Here is a 17,935-nt window from a genome sequence, read left to right on the forward strand (position 1 = left end):
TGGATGACACATTTAGGTTTTCTCTTTTAAATTTTAAATATATTTTTATTTCAATAACTTTTGGGGTATAAGCTGTGTTTGGTTACAAGGATGAATTGTATAGTGGTGAAGTCTGATATTTTAGTACACCTGTCACCCAAGTAGTATACATTGTACCCAATATGCAGTTTTTTATCCCTCACCTTCCTCCCAACCTTCCCCTGTCTGAATCTCGAATGACCATTATACTACTTTGTAAGCCTTTGTGTACCCATAACTTAACTCCCACTTATAAGTGAGAACATATGGTATTTGGTTTTCCATTCCTGAGTTATTTCACTTAAAATAATGGCCTCCAGCTCCATCCAAATGTGCAAAAGACATTATTTCATTCCTTTTTATGGCTGAGTAGTATTCCATGGCATATATATACCACATTTTCTTTATCCACTCATTGGTTGATGGGCTCTTAGGTTAGTTGTATACCTTTGCAGTTGTCAATTGTGCTGCGATAAACATACATGTGCAGATGTCTTTTTGATATAATGACTTATTTTCCTTTGGGTAGATACCCAATAGTGGGATTGCTACTTTTAGTTCCTTGAGAAATCGTCATACTGTTTTCCATACATGTTATATTAATTTTACATTCCCACTAACAGTGTATAAGTGTTCTCTTTTCACCACCTCTGTGACAACATCTGTTGCTTTTTGGATTTTTAATAACGGCCATTCTGGTTGGGGTAAAGTGGTATCTCATTGTGGTTTTGATTTGCATTTCCCTGATGATCAGTGATGTTGAACTTTTTTTCATGTTTGTTGGTCATTTGTGTATCTTCTTTTGAGAAGCATTTATTTATGTAAATTGCCCACTTTTTAATGGAATTATTTGTTTTGTTTTGTTTTTTTCCTGCTAATTTGTTTGAGCTCCTTGTAGATTCTGGATATTAGTCCTTTCTTGGATGGATAGCTTGCAAATATCTTCTCCGATTCTGTGGGTTTTCTATTTACTCTGATGATTATATATTTTACTGCACAAAAACCTTTTAGTTTAGTCAGGTTCCATTTATTTATTTTAATTTTTGTTGCACTTGCTTTTGGAGTCTTAGTCATAATTTTTTTGCCTAAACCAATGTCCAGAAGAATTTTTTCTATGTTTTCTTCTAGAATTTTTATGGTTTCAGGTCTTATATTTAAGTCTTTATTCCATCTTAGGTTGATTTTTGTATGTGGTGAGAGAGATGGATCCAGTTTCATTCTTCTATCCAGTGGCCATCCAGTTTTCACAGAACCATTTATTAAATAGGGTGTCCTTCCCCCAATTTATGTTTTTGTATGCTTTGTTGAAGATCAGTTGGTTCTAAGTATCTGGCTTTATGTCCAGGTTCTCTAGTCCGTTCCACCAGTCTATATATCTACTTTTATATCAGTACCATGCTGTTTCGGTTACTATAGCCTTGTAGTATAATTTGAAGTTGGGTAATGTGATGCCTCCAGATTTGTTCTTTTTGCTTAGGATTGCTTTGGCTATTTAGGCTCTTTTACGATTCCATATGAATTTTACAGTTAAGTTTTTAAAGGACTGTTAAGAGTGCTGTATTGAGAGTAGACTGGGGGTGGGGAACAAGGCTGAAAGCAGAAATGCCAGTTGGGAGGCCATTGCACTAATTCAGGTGAGGGATAATGGTGACTTGATCCAGAATAATACAGAATGCAGTGAAAAGTGATGCAATTCAGAGTATATTTTGACAGTGAAGCTAGTATTATAATCTGCCATCTTTACATGCCATGATGTCATAAAACATGCTTCTATTTTGGAGATTTAGGTTGTTCCTGTTTGCACCATTATAGATAATATTTTCATTAACATTCCCACTCACACTTTTTGCATGTCTTATTTTCTTACATAAATTCCCAGGAGTTGGATTACTGAGTTGAAGATGTGATCATCCTTATGGCTCTTGCTACAAGTCATCATATTATTTAGTAGTTTCCACCCATAGTACCTTAGGGATCTTTAATTTGAAATGCTCCAGAATTCCTCCCCTATCCCCAGCATCTCTAACCCTCTCTTCCACTATGGTTTTCTTCTTTTTCTCTCTCTCCTCCCTCTCTTTTTGGGGAGCTTGTAAAAGGGAAGGGTAACAAAGATGGACAAAAGTTAGGGCTGGCCACAGAGAGAGGTAAGAAAAGACAGAGGGGAATTTCTTCATTTATTTCCTGTCTTACAGCCCTGAGAAAGGCCCAGCTGCTTCCCTTAGTTGGATGAAAATCTTCTTCTATAAGAATCAACAAGCTAACAATACTGCTTACTTAGAGACCTTTTTGTCTTCTAGGGAGATCAATGGACTTTACAATTTCAATTATCTTTCATAATATTCCCTGGTGTTAGAACAAACTGCCTCCTCTGAACAAACATTCCTCTCACCAGGGTGGGAAGTTTACCAAACTTTGTGGTTCCTTTATTCCCCTCCTCCATTAGGTTGGTCCCCCTTTCAAATGACCCATCCCCCATCTCCACAACTCAAAAATGTACCTGCTCAGTCCTCCTTATCCAATTTCACCCTGGGTCGGAAAGAAAATATTTTAATTGTTTCTTAGAAGTGAGAGTTTTTTATGAATTTTAGAAACAGCTTGTCAATTTCTGCTACTCTTAAAATGTATATGGAAATGCATGGGACTCATAAAAGCCAAAATAATGATGAACAAAGTTGGTGGATTCACACTTCCCAATTTCAAAACTTACAACAAAACTACAGTAATCAAGACAGTGTGTTACTGACTAAGGATAAACATACAGATCAATGGAACAGAATTGAGAATCACAAATAAACCCTAACAGTTACAATCAATTGATTTTCAACAAAAGAGCCAAGACAATTCAATGGGGAAAAAATGGTCTTTTCAACAAGTGGTGCTGGGCAACCAGATATCCACATGCAAAAGAATTAATTTGGACCCCTAAGATTGTACACAATAATTAACTCAAAGTGAATCATAGGCCTAAATGTAGAAGCTAAAATATAAAACTTTTAGAAGAAAACTAACTCTTTTGACCTGAGTTAAGCAGTAAATCTTTGTGACTTTGAGTTAGGCAGTAATTTCTTAGATGCAACATCAAGAGCACAAATAATAAAAGAGAAAAAAAAGTTGATAAGTTGAACTTAATCAGAATAAAAAACTTTTGTGCTTTAAAGGACACCAACAAGTGAAGAACAGCCCCACAGAATAGGAGAACATATTTGCAAATATACTATCTGATAAGGGACTAGAATATAAAAAACACAAATCAATAAAAAATGACAAATGATCTAAGTTAGAAATGGGCAAATGATTACAAGATATTTTTCAAGAGAAAAATATGCAAATAACCACATGAAAAGTCACTAGGAAAATGTAAATCAAAAGCACAATGAGATATCACTTCTCACCCACTGGAATGGCTATAATAATATAGGCAGAAAATAACAATTGTTGCTAAGAGTGTGTGGAAATTGGAAAGCTCATACACTGCTAGTGGGAAAGTAAAATGGTGCAGCCACTTTGGAAAAGTTTGACAGTCCCTCTAAATGCTAAAATTAGACTTCCCATATGACCCAGCAATTCTTCATCTTGGGAATCTACCCAAGAGCCATGAAAACCTATTTCCATACAAAAACTTGTGCACAAATGTTGTCATCTTTATATCCACGAGCACCCAGTGCTTAACTCCCACTTGTGAAAACATACTAACACATTTGGTTTTCTGTTTCTGCCTTAATTCACTTAGGATAATGACCTCTAGCTCCATCCATGTTGCTCAGAGAATATGATTTCATTCTTTTTTATGGCTGTGTATTATACAATACTATGTATATATCACATTTTAAAAAATCCAATCCACTGTTGATGGACACCTAGATTGAGTCCATGTCTTTGCTATTGGGAATAGTGCTGTGATGAACATATGAGTGCATGTGTCTTTTTGGTAGAATGGTTTATTTTCCTTTGGATATATACTCAGTAATGAAGATTGCTGGGTTGAATGGTAATTTTGTTTTAAGTTCTTTGAGAAATCACCAAACTACTTTCCACAGTAGCCGAACTAATTTACATTCACACCAACAGTGTATAAGTATTCCCTTTTCTTGGTAGCCTCGCCACCAACTGTGGCTTTTTGACTTTTTTTTTTTTTTTTCTTTGAGACAGTCTTGCTCTGTCGCCCAGATTGGGGTGCAGTGGTGTGATCTCAGCTCAACGTAACCTCTGTCACCTGGATTCAAGCAATTCTCCTGCCTCAGCCTCCTGAGTAGCTGGGATTACAGGCATGTGCCCCCACACCCAGCTAATTTTTGTATTTTTAGCAGAGACAGGGTTCCACCATGTTGCCCAAGTTGGTCTCAGACTCCTGACCTTAGGTGATCCATCCTCCTCGGCCTCCCAAAGTGCTGGGATTACAGGCGTGAGGCACCGAGCCCGGCCTGACTTTTTAATAATAGCCATTCTGATTGGTGTGAGATGGTATCTCAATGTGGTTTTGATTTGCATTTCTCTAATGATTAGTGATGTTGAGTATTTTTCCATGTTTGTTGTCTGCTTGTATGACTTCTTTTGAAAAGTATCTGTTCATGTCCTTTTCCAACTTTTTAAATGTATTCTATTTATTTATTTATTTATTTATTTATTTATTTATGAGACGGAGTCTTACTTTGTCACCCAGGCTGGAATACAGTGGCGCTATCTTGGCTCACTACAGCCTCCTCCTCCCAAGTTCAAGCGATTCTCCTGCCTCAACCTCCCGAGTAGCTGGGATAACAAGTGTGCGCCACCACGCCTGGCTAATTTTTGTATTTTTAGGAGGAGAGGTTTCACCATATTGGCCAGGCTGGTCTTGAACTCCAGACCTCAAGTGATCTGCCTGCCTCAGCCTTCCAAAGTGCTAGGATTACAGGTGTGAGCCACAGCACCTGGCCTGCCTACTTGTTAATGGGGTTATTTTTTGCTTGTTGAATTGTTTAAGTTCCTTTTAGATTCTGAATAGACCTTTATCCCATGCATAATTTGTGAATATTTCTAAAATTTTCTCCAAACATTAGATCTTTTTAGAGACATGTTGGATTTGACATGTGTCCATGTTTTAATTAAGATTTTAAAAATAAGAATACAGGGCAAGTTAAAATAAATAATACAGTGGTAAATCATTGCATCTAGTAAGTCACACACATATACACACCATCCTCCAAAAGCTCAAAGCATGTCAAGATACAAATCACACCAGTATTCGCCTTTTATGTGTCTTAGCCCTGCCTACTCAAGAGCATGTCTCCTCTTGACAGTCCTGTCATATAGGGTAGAAAAAATAGAATAGCTGTGACCAGGGCTTACTCATCTGTACAGTCACTAGATTATAATAGTTATAATAATTAACATGTGTAAAGGGCTTTGCGGCATATAAGCCACTACTGTGCATATGATTTTAATTTAATTTTAATCTTTATAGAAACTCCTCTCCTCTCCTCCTCGCCTCAGATGGGGGGTATCAAAACTTAGGAATGAAGTGACTTGTTAAGATCTCTCACTATGCTTTTTCCTCAAGTATATAAACATTCCTGAACCTCTCTCAAGTAAAAAATGAAATTCATTCCTTATTACACATACTCTCTAGCCAATCTTTCTTCTTTCATAACTAAGCGTTTTAGAGTAGCTGACACTCTCTGCCTCCCCTCTTTGCATTCATATTGCTAATTTTTCCTTGTCTAAGGAATGTAATGTACTACATCAGGTCACATGCTGAAAGATTGCACCTGGGGAAGGTAGTCACCCACCTACTGCAGTTTGGATCATGCATAGGTATTAAACACAACTTGAGGAATGTCCTTGACTACTGAAGAAAGTAGGCAAACTCTGAGCAGGCACTCAGACTTAGGAAGCTTGCAGCATTCCTCTGAGGCCTAAGGAGCTTCCCATTCTATGGCTATCCTCCCTGACCTTTCCTTTCTGAAGGGAAGGAGGGAAGGAAAGAAGGAAGAGAGGGAGAGAGGAAGGGAAGAAAGGAAGAATAGTTTCAAAACAAAGTCGTCTGGCTACAAATTCTGTTCTGTTTCCTTTATTAGATCCTTTCCAATTCATTGTTGTGGTTGCTAAAATAAAGCACAAATTTTTACCACTTATAGTAGAGAGGCCTTGTGAGAGACGGTTCCTCTACTCCAGAATTGTTACTCCGTCTCCTGTCACAATGCCTAAGATTCTTCCATTTAAACTTTGGTAATGATGTCAGTCTTGGAAGACTTTCTGGGTTGAGCAGATTGAAGAAGCTGAACATGATAGGAAGGGCAAGAAAGCTGCAAGGAACAGGAACTGGCCTGATGGCTTGCTTCATCTATTGCCCAAGCTCCCCACAGCCAGTTCTGGTCCCTTGTAGGACAGAAAGTCCAACACAAAGAGGTGACTAAATAACTTAATGGTCTTGGATACACAGTCAGTCCTCTGCTCTCCCAGCTGCACTAACAGTATTTCCTGTTCTGTTATCTGAAGTATGAGGTTGGCGCTCTGTGATGACACAAGCACCCACTTCCAGCCAAGCCAAGCAACCTTTCCTCCAGACTGAGTCAGTCACCTCCATTCTTTGAGTTCTGACCTTCCAACTGCAAAAGTAGAGCCCAGATCTCACCTTCTGAAATTCTGAGGTAGTGAACCTGAACAGGTGAATTATAGAGCCACTGTGAAGCTCTAGAGTTCCAAGGAGTTCTCCACCTTACCAATGTTTAAAATCTACACTTAGTTCCTATATATTTTTCTGCACTTTTCATTCCCTTTCCTATAATTCCTTAATATCTCCTTTGATAGCAAAGGGGACAAATGTAAACAGGGTAGGCCATGGGCGAAATCATTAAGTAGGTAACATATGTCTTTGCTGCTCCATCTCCTTCCTTTCTCCTCCCTCCATTGAAGTCAGGAAATAATCTAAAAATAGTCATCATACCTTAGTGTAAATTTAAAGTTCTCTTAACTGTATCTCACAAGGGCTTTATTTTTAGTTATAAAATTTGTATAAGTTGTTTTGGCCACTACTAGAAGCAGCCTTTCAGGCAGGTAGCAAAGGCATTTTTAGGGAACATTTTTAGGAGTCTTCATCTGGGAATCACTCCAAGCAGTGAGCTCCTCAGAAACATTCTCATGCCCCGGACCTTCGTGCTCACCACACTGAACTGTGTAGGGAGTTGGAGATAAAATGGTTTACATTCATTCATTTCGGGCACCTTCCTCCAGCCTCTACATTTCTGGTCACTTTTCTGTCATCACCCAGCTTCTTAGGTCAGTACCTGGTGATACTCATGGTGACCCAGGAAGGCTGGATCAGGGAAGTGGAGGACAGGCTGTGCTGATGGTTTATTAAAGTCTGTGGCTTCTTACTCCTCCACAAGACTCCTCATCAGAGGGTGCGGCTTGGGTCATGCTGGGCACTCAGCAGCTTTGTGGTGGGTATCGGTTTGTGCTTCCTCCCCTTTGCTTTCGATTCAATGCTTTCCTGTTGCAGTCTGAGCAGCTCTATTTAACCGCAGCCTCACAACAGCTACCACTGCATGCAAACTGGATCCATCTAGGGGCAAGTATAGGGCAATCAGAGGGTAAGGGGTTGAGAGGTAAGAAAGGAGTCTGCAAGAAGTCAGCTGGAAATGAAAAATTCCAAAGCTAGAATGTCATGATGAATAACAACCAAGAAAACATTCCAGTACCATGAAAAACAAATGTTCCAGTTTACATTCAGCTATGATTTTTGAAAACTGAACCCTAAGTTAATTAGTTCAAATACAGTTTCACTGGAAAATACCCTTGTCTGCAGTTTTCAAAGAAATACATAGGATAATATAAATCCTGGTTTTAATTCAAGAATAAAAAATTAAGTATCCAAGTTCAGTTCTGATTCAGGAATAAGATAAATGATAATTTGAGGCTAGAATTTAGTCTACAGATGTTAGAGGCCCTACAGTAGAATGCTCCTAGCAGAGGAAACAGCATCTATGAAGGCCTAGAGGCAAAAGGAAGCAGGGTGTGTCTGAAACACTGGAGGTCAGTGTTAATGGAGTTCAGACTGATGGCAGGTTACTGATCATGAGAGACTTACGAACCGTGATAAGAAGTTCAGACCCCATCCTAAGGACAGTGAGAAGCAACTAAAGGATTTTAAACACAAGTCGTGAATTTACAGAACTGCATTTACATAAAGAACCATCTGGTTTGTGGAAAATGATCCAAGAGGAGAAACCTGGGGGCAGGAAACTAGAAAAGGGATGTGCAAAATGCCACATAGATGGTGATCACTTAGGCTAGTGGGGACAGGGAGAAGTGGGTGGATTCAAATATGCAGATTATACTGAACTCGGTTATTGACTGAATTTGGAAGGTGAGCAAAAGAGTCATTAAGGATGAATCCTACATTTCTGTCTAGAAAAACTGGGTAGGTGGTGTGGCATATGTTTGGATAAGGAGCATTATTAGAGGAATAGGTTTGAGGGAGGGAGTTAGTTAATATGCTTTCAGGAATTTCCAACTGAAGAAGTTCTGGAAAGCAGTCGAATATATAAATCCAGAGTTTAGGGAAGATAGAGATTTGGAAATAATTGGAAGATAGATCCCAATAATGCCATGGAAAGGGATAATATTTCTCACAGAAAGTGTTTAGAGAGAAAAGAGGCTGATGAAGAACAGGGTTCTGAGGAACACGAGCACTTTAGGAGTAGATAAAGAGCAGCTGGCAAAGGATGTTGAAGACCCATGACTGAGATAGGGAAAAAATAATAGTGCAAAGGAAGAGTGAGTCTATCAAAGAGGATGTGATCAAAAGCATCAGATGCTACTCTGATGTGAAGTAAGATAAAGACTGATGTATTTACTGGATTTAGTAATATGGGAGGTGAGAGGGCATTAGTGTCCTGAGTGAAAGACCTTTCAATACAATGGGAGCCAATGCCAGATTAGATAGGGTTAAAAATTGTGTGAGAAGTGAAGAAATGGAAACAGCAAGAGCAGATGTCTTATTCAGCAAGCTACACATACTATTCCTTTTCCCTCTACCTCTACGCTCTAAATTCCCTTTCACGCTGTCCCTATTTGGTAAATCTTGCTCACTCCAGTACAGGGCTGGAGTGAAGGAGATTTGCAAACAAACAAAAATCTGAGGAATAGATATATGTTTTTCCAGAAGCAAATTTAGCCAGGGCTGAAATTCAGGAATTGAGTGACTTATTCCATGCTCACCAGACAAGAACTTTCAGCCAATAAAGAAGGGCTACACACTCCCTGGTGCCAATGTGGGGGTGTTGGTTACGTTAAGCCAAGAATGTGATGCAATTCTCAAGAACAGGAAGAGGTTTGGCTGGAATAGAAAGAGGACTCTGACTTGGTGGTGGTGGTAGCAGAAGTGGAGTGGGAAATGGTAGTTTTTTTCAAAAGAGCGAAGCTAGAGATTAACTGGCAAAAGCAGAAGGAATTGATAAACTGTAACGGAAAGCCTTCCTATTCCATCTCTGGTTGAAATAAAGCAGACGGAAAAAGTCTCACATTCAGAATTGGCTCTTCTAGCAATTATGAAAGAAATTACCCACCCGCTGGAGCTCTCTTGACAGATAGGGTGTCCCTCTAGACTTTTTCTTCAAGCAAAGATCAGCTATTTTGATTACAGATTAGAACATTTGTCTGTAAAATGGGGGATAGTAGCTATCAACTTCACAGGGCTATGCTGAGTATCAAGGGGAAAACATGTCTGTGATGGCACCTTATATGCTATTAATATGCCTAGTGTTCCATTATTGGAACGCTAAGCTTGTGGGAGTTATTTATATCCTACTGCTCAAGTCATCACCAAGGTCTGATTTTTTGACTAAAAAAAAATAAAAATTGCAACCTCTGGCCTAAGTGAGTTAAGAACAGTTCAAATGTTAGTTGCTCTTGTCATTACAAGATAGTTCATTCAGATTAAATAGAAAAGCACGGGGATATTTGAATAATGAAAGAATGAGAAAGATTAGATGTACATAACATTTTATCTGAATGACAAACGTATAGTCTATGATAGGAACATATTTAGACACTGCTTAGTACCATTCTTTGGACTTAGGCATCCTAAACTATAAATCAGGACTGAACACCTTTTCTCTTACATATACAAAACAATTTATTTAAAAACTGGTACTAAGTAAGATCTACGAATCTAGGGTTAAATGGAAAAACATGGGTAGGAGTTTCTGAAAGTATAGGTCAAATTATTAACATGAGATTAAAGAAACAGTCAATTATTTTGTTCACAGGACAGAGAAAAGGAAAAATGTTATTTGGAATGAATGATATGATATTTATTGTAGTAGGATTAGCTTTGTCACCAAAATACCATCATTTTAAAAGGGCTATTCTTTACAGTATAGTTCTTTTCCTCTCAAGGAAAAGCTGCTTTAGTCACTCTAATTGAGGAAGAAGCAGCGCCTTTGGAGTTTTGCTGCCCTCTTCTGGGAACATGAAGTCATAGCCTGAGAAACTGACTGCCAGAGGATCCTAAATATTGCAGTATGTAACAGGAATTAATTCCCTTTTCCCTATCAAAAGTAAAATAACTATGAAACTGGATGTTAGTCTCCAGAGAAAAGGCTGGATTGTACTGGTCACAAATGCTTTTTTAAAAAGTTATAATAGTAATAAAAGTGGTAGAGTATGGTATACTTGTACATCACGTCAAGGTTTATAAAATATTCATGACCATTATTGCACTTTACCTTCTTTTATCCTCAAATAACTCACATGAAGTAGGCAGAACAGACATTATTCTCATTTTCACATGGGGAACCTGAAGTACATAGTGCCTAAAAGCCTTCCCTAAAGTTCTGCTACAGTACTGAGCTGGGCCTTGAGGTCATCTCCTGACTCATAGTTCAATGCTCTTTTCACCCACTTACCTACTGCATGCAATGTAAGTAATTTGTTTCTGTTGCAGTAACATCCCTCCTCAGCAATGTCTATTTTACACCATAGTGTCCAGTAATATATAGAAAGAAATCTGCTGCTTTGTACATGATTCTAGCAAGGCTATGCTGTTATTGTGGCAAAAATGGATATATTTAAATTCCACAAACAAGTGGATGGGCTATAGCAGAACTTCTTAAACTTTTGCTTGGAAGTTCTTTAGTGTCTTTTTCTTCTTCTTCTTAGAAGATTCTTTAAAGCAAGCAGAGTTTTGTAACATTAAGTCTCAACTCTGCTACTAGGGAAAAATGAGTTTGAGAAAGACGGAAGAAAAAGTGGAGTATAAAAATTTTTTAAAATCAAGAAAAAACAATTTGAAAGTCAAAGTTATTTTATTCTAAAGCTCTAACTGTGCAAATAAGCCCACTCCGCATATTTATGCAAATAACTAAACAAAAGGCAGATAGATATTATCTTCAGTCCGTGTATTGGCCTAACTGCTTGTCCCTGCATGCCCAGTCCAACAAACCTCACTGCCTACCTACACAACCAGCAAGTAAAAAACTGGGAGTTTAGCAGATACAAATTGCCATCAGTTGGTCAAAACTAGGGCGTAAAACCACTTTCTTGAGTATGGTAAAATATTTGTTACTTTTTTTTTTTTTTTTTTTTTTTTTGAGACAGAGTCTTGCTCTGTCGCCCAGGCTGGAGTGCAGTGGCCGGATCTCAGCTCACTGCAAGCTCTGCCTCCCGTGTTCACGCCATTCTCCTGCCTCAGCCTCCCGAGTAGCTGGGACTACAGGCGCCCGCCACCAGACCCGGCTAATTTTTTGTATTTTTAGTAGAGACAGGGTTTCACCGTGTAGCCAGGATGGTCTCGATCTCCAGACCTCGTGATCCGACTGCCTCGGCTTCCCAAAGTGTTGGGATTACACGTGTGAGCCACCACGCCCGGCCAATATTTCTTACTTTTTATGGCATATTGGTAAAAGTATTTATCACTGAACTGCAGTCACTTTTTCAAAAATTAAGTAGTTAACTGATCTGAAATGCTCGTTAAATATTGTCTCCACAACATAAAAGTAATTGTAAGCATAATGGTCAATTGGAAATATTCCCAGTTCAAGATCTGTTGCTATATTTGACTTCTGTGCTTTCTCCCCAAGTCTAATTTATCTCTATGCCTTAATTTCTTCTCCTTCTTTGCCCCCATACCTTTCCATTGTTTCTGCCACCAAAGAATCAATGTCCCTTGCTGAATTTTCTTCCCTTCTCCAATGTGTTTACTGTATGTTGATATAATTGTACTGGTTCTCTTTTGTTGTTGACTTTTCAATGTGCCTTTCTTTTCCCACTTCATTACTAGACCTATACCATTTTGCCCCACTTTGTTTTCTTCTTTTATTCAAATTGTGTGTACCTATGATTCATGAAACCCAGTTCCAAAAAACTTACACATACATCTCTGTAATTCAATGAACTTACCCCACGAATATTTGTTGCACACCTCCAATGTGTCAGCCACTGTACCCAATGCCAAGGATTCAAATTGAATAATAATTGATCTCTAGCTCAGCCATCTCATAAGGCACGTAGCCAAGGAGACAAACAAGTACGCACTGACTGCTAGTTTAAATTTGTAGGTTTTATAACATAAATATGAACAAGTTATTGTGGGAGAATGAAAACATAACTTCTCCCAGGTCAGAGAGGAGGGTATGAGAATGTCAGAAAGGCTTTATAAAATAGACATTTGAGCTGGGTCTTTGAAAGAGCAGAACTTTACCAGGTGTCTTGTTTTGCTGTATATTTTACATTTTTAAAAAACTTTTATTTAAGGTTTTGGTGTACAGATAATTTTGTTACCCGGTAATAAGCATATTACCCAATAAGGTAGTTTTTCTATCCTCTCCCTCCTCCCACCCTCTACTGTCAAGTAGGCCTTGGTGTCTGTTGTTCCCTTCTTTGTGTACCTGTGTACTCCCACTTATAAGTGAGAACATGCGGTATTTGGTTTTCTGTTCCTACATAATTTAGCTTGGGATAATGGCCTCCAGCTCCATCCATGTTGCTGCGAAGGACATAATCTCATTTTTTTATGGCTGTGTGTATTCCATGGCGTACATGTACCACGTTTTCTTTATCCAGACTGCCATTGATGGGCATTTAGGTTGATTCCATGTCTTTGCTTGGTAATAGTGCTGCAATGAACATACGCGTGCATGTGTCTTTAGGGCAGAACAATTTATGTTCTTTTGGGTATATATCCAGTAATGGGATTGCTGGGCCGAGTGGTAATTCTGTCTCAGGTTCTTTGAGAAATCACCAAACTGCTTTGCACAATGGCTGAACTAATTTACATTCCCATTAGCAGTATACAAGTGTTCCATTTTCTCTGCAACCACGCCAGCATCTATTACTTTTTGACTTTTAGTAATAGCCATTCTGATTGGTATGAGATGGTATCTCATTCTGGTTTTGATTTGCACTTATCTAATTAGTGATATGAGCATTTTTTCATATGCTTCTCGGCCACATGTGTCTTTTCTTGAAAAATGTCTGTTCCTGTCCTTTGCCCACTTTTTAATGGGTTGTATTTTGCTTATAAAGTTCCTTATAAATTCTGGATATTAGAATTCTGTAGGGTGCATAATTTGCAAATATTTTCTCTCATGCTGTAGGTTATGTTTACTCTGTTCACTGTTTTGTTTTTGGCTGTGCTAAAGCTCTTTAGTTAGACTCCATTTGTCAATTTTTGTTTTTGTTGCAATTGTTTTTGGCATCTTTGTTATGAAATCTTTGCCAGGTCCTATTCCAGAATAGTATTTCCCAGGCTATCTTCCAGGGCTTTTATAGTTTTAGGTTTTATATCTAAGTCTTTACTTCATCTTGAGTGGATTTTTGTATATGGCATAAGGAAGGGGTCCAGTTTCAATCTTATGCATATGGCTAGCCAGTTATTTTAGCACCATTTATTGAATAGGGAGTACTTTTCTCATTGCTCGTTTTTGTCAACTTTTTTCAAATATCAGATCATAGGTGTGCAGCATTACTTCTGGACTCTCTTTTCTGTTCCATTGGTCTATGTGTCTGTTTTTGTACCAGTACCATGCTGTTTTGGTTACCAAAGCCTTGTAGTATAGTTGAAATTGGGTAGTGTAATGCCTTCAGCTTTGCTCATTTTACTTACGATTGTTATGGCTATTCAGGCTCTTTTTTAAGTTCCATATGAATTTTAAGGGTTTTTGTTCTAATTCTGTGAAGTATGTCACTGGTAGTTTGATAGGAATAGCATTGAATCCATAAACTGCATTGGGAAGCACAGCCATTTTAACAATACTAATTCTTCCTATCCATGAGCATGGAATCTTTTTCCATTTGTGTCATCTCTGATTTGAGCAGTGTTTTGTAATTCTTGTTGTAGAGATCTTTCACCTCCCTTGTTATCTATATTTCTAGGTATTTTTGTGTGTGTCTGGCTATTGTGAATGAGATTGCGTTCTTGATTTTGACCCTCAGATTGAATGCTATTGGTGTATAGAAATGCCACTAATTTTTGTACATTAATTTTGTATCCTGAAACTTTGCTAATTGTTTATCAGATCAAAGAGCTTTTAGGCAAAGACTATGGGGTTTTCTACAGAATCATATTGTCTACAGAGATAGTTTGACTTATTTTCCTTGGATGTCTTATATTTCTTTCTCTTACCTGTTATCTCTGGCTAGGACTCCCAGTACTATGTTGAATAGGATTGGTGAGAGTGGGCATCTTTGTCTTATTCTGGTTCTCAAGGGGAATACTTCTAGCATTGGGCCCATTCAGTATGATGTTGGCTGTGGGCTTATCATAGATGGCTCTTATTTTGAAGTATGTTCTTCTAATGCCTAGTTTGCTGAGGGTTTTTAACATGAAGGGATGTTGAATTTTATTGAAAGCCTTTTCTGCATCTATTGAGATGATCATGTGGTTTTTAAGTATTTATGGGATATTCAAAACATATATAAGAAGCAAAAAAACTTGGGCCCAAAAAACAAGTTTGAAGGTATATTTGGGAGTTACCAGTAATACAGGTAACTGCTGAAGCTCTAAATATAGAAGACAAACTAGAGGAGCTTGTTTCTTGAAGAATTCTTGTCATGCTTGACATTTTTTACAGAGACTTCTTAAAACAGGGGCCTACCTTCTTTGGCTGACATGTGCAGACTAAAATGAAAGAGCATAGTATATTATAAAATCAGTAAAAGGTAAGATAAATTTAGGCCTAAAAATAAAGAATAAATGCACTCAGTTGAATGTGAAGCTCTAATTTACAGATGCAAAATTGCAACAATACATTAACTTATATGTAAATACATCTAGGGAAACAAAAAATGGAAGTAAAATGGAAAAAGATAAAAGAAGTGAGGCAAGGAGAAGAGAATGGGCAAAAGGATGTAGGAAAATCAGGAATTTTTTAAGGCCTAAAATTTTAGTGAATCAGATGTGGAAAACGGATTAACACTGAGATCAAATGAGAAAGGAGCAAATAAGGAAAGATGTATTACAAACCAAGAGTGAAAAAGGGAAAACAAAATAACAAAAGCAAAAGCTATTTAAAAAGAATAAAGGAAGAGGTGATAATGAAGTAAATTTAAAAAGTACGGAATAATAAAAAGATATTGCAAAAAATATCTTTTGAAAATAAACATACTAATAACTTGACAATAAAGTGAAATATGTAAGACAAACATATCTGTGTCATTATTTAGGAGTAGTGAAAAGTACTCTTAAATAATAATTTGGTGTCTAGCAGGCCTGGATTTGAATCTACTTTAACTTGCTAGCTATGTGACCTTGGGCAAGCAAAGAAAATGCTTATAACAATTGTAAAAATACCTGTAAAGTGCCTTATACTTATGGCTCAAAAAATGAAGGAAATGAGAGAAAAAAGTATAGATTACTATATGGAAGTCAAATTTCTAGTGACTTTTCTAATCTAAACATGAATTATTACAGTACTTGAAATAAACATAAAGTTTATTTTTAAACTGAGAACTGAGTGACTAAATTGCTTGTGATAGTTTTACACTGCTAGGTCAACCCTGCCTGACAGTAACAATAGGATGTGAGACTCAATATGCTCATTCTATCTCAAATTCTGTCACACATAACGATGACTGCTATTTACCTTTCTCCTGAGCCATCTGTGAAAACAAACAAACAAAAGAAAAACCCACCAGGGTAGGAGTCAGCTAGTTCTGCTAACAAAACTAACCAAAAACCTTAATTGTATGGCCACCAGCACCCGAGCCCTTTGTCATGAAAGCTACCAATAGGGTGGAAATTTATTTTATTATACATGTTTTATTAAATCCTATGTGTGCAGAAACGATTATCCATTTTCCTTCTTAACTTGTTTTTGTAAGACTTATTAAGTAGAAAATATAAATCTCAAGCTCCTTAAATGTGATTTTGAGGAACTGAGACCAAAACAATTTTTTGCTGTGAAACCAGATCCTTGAATGCACTACAGGAAAATATTATTTGATATGAATTTTTTTTGGTACACACAATTTTTCGAAAATCTCTCTCTCCCCCACAAAGTTAATTCAAATTGTAGAATTCTTCCAAGTCACAAAAGGAGTTTTCATGGCTCTGGGTACTTACCTTTGAGTTTCACATCCTGTATCTCTGGAGCTCTTAACTGAGGGAACATGGACCATTAGGTCATGAACAGACTTGTAGTCTTTGAACAGCCTGAAACAGTTATGTGATACTTAATGTGCATGTACACAGGAACATTTTTTCTAGAGTAATGGCACATACCTTTCATCAGATTTTCAAAGGTTTCTTGAAATGCTCAAGAACCATTGTCAGACATTTAAATAACCAGAGTGTATACAGTGTCCAAATATTTCCAAATTTTGACACTTGTAAGATGTCTTAATTAAAACAAGCCATGAAGTTCAGTGTCATAATAACCAGAAAAGTTATTTCTCTTGTGAGAGTAGTTCTATGTCTTTACTTCCTAGTGGTTTACACACTCTTTAACCCATATGACAATCTGGCTTCTGTCCGTGCTCTGGAATTACTTCTGCCTGTATGATTAAGTTCCTCGTTGTTAAATTCGAAAATACATTTTTTGGTATTTATTTGACCTCTTGGTGGTAATACAGGTTAAGAGCACAGACTCTGGAGCCAAACTGCCTAGGTTCTAATCTTAGCTCTATGACTTTCTAACTCTGTGACTTTGGGCAAATTACTTAACTCTCTCATGTCTCAAAGCAGAATCCTTTGTAAAGTTTATTTATATAGTGGTGTGAAGAGTACTTACTTCAAAAGGTTTGGTCAGTGTGAGAAATAAGCTCCTAACAAAGAAAGTGTTATGTAATAGTTATTATCTGGTGCCTCTGATCACATCTTTCTTGAAAATCACTTGAAATCTGCCTAAGTTTCATTCTGCTTTTGATGGCTCCTTATTTTCATCTCCCTACTTCTAGGCTTCCTCCCTAATATATCTTTTATGCCAAGGCCTATATGATCACTTGAAACTATAAATCTGATGCCATCCTTTGCCACTGCCATTAAGATAGTCTAAAATCCTCAGCATGGTAGACAAGTCCCTTTATGATAGTGTACCAATCTAGTTCTCATTCCTCAAGTCTCCTCTGTTGTCTGTGCTTACCCTATGGGCTAAGCTGAACCGAGCTGTTACATTTCCAAAATATGCCTCGCTGTCTTTATGCATGCCTTTGCGCATGCCACTGACTCTTCCTAGAATGCCCCGTTCTCCTTCTCTAGAAAGTCTTCTCTTACCATACTTCTTCCCAAAATAAGTTAGGTGTCCTTTCTTAATGTGCCTCCAATAACCCCATACAGTATTTATCCCACTCTATTTTAGATGCCACTTTGGTTGCTGATACATTTCATCTAGTCAGATCTTCCCACTGCCTCTTATAAAGAAAACCAGGAGCCACGTTATGATATCCTTGTTCTCTAATTTTTCTGCCACCCTGATCTTAAACCACTTTCTTTTTCCTTTGT

Source organism: Macaca thibetana, chromosome 1 (genome assembly GCF_024542745.1).
Source record: "Macaca thibetana thibetana isolate TM-01 chromosome 1, ASM2454274v1, whole genome shotgun sequence".
NCBI classification, from domain to species: domain Eukaryota; kingdom Metazoa; phylum Chordata; class Mammalia; order Primates; family Cercopithecidae; genus Macaca; species Macaca thibetana.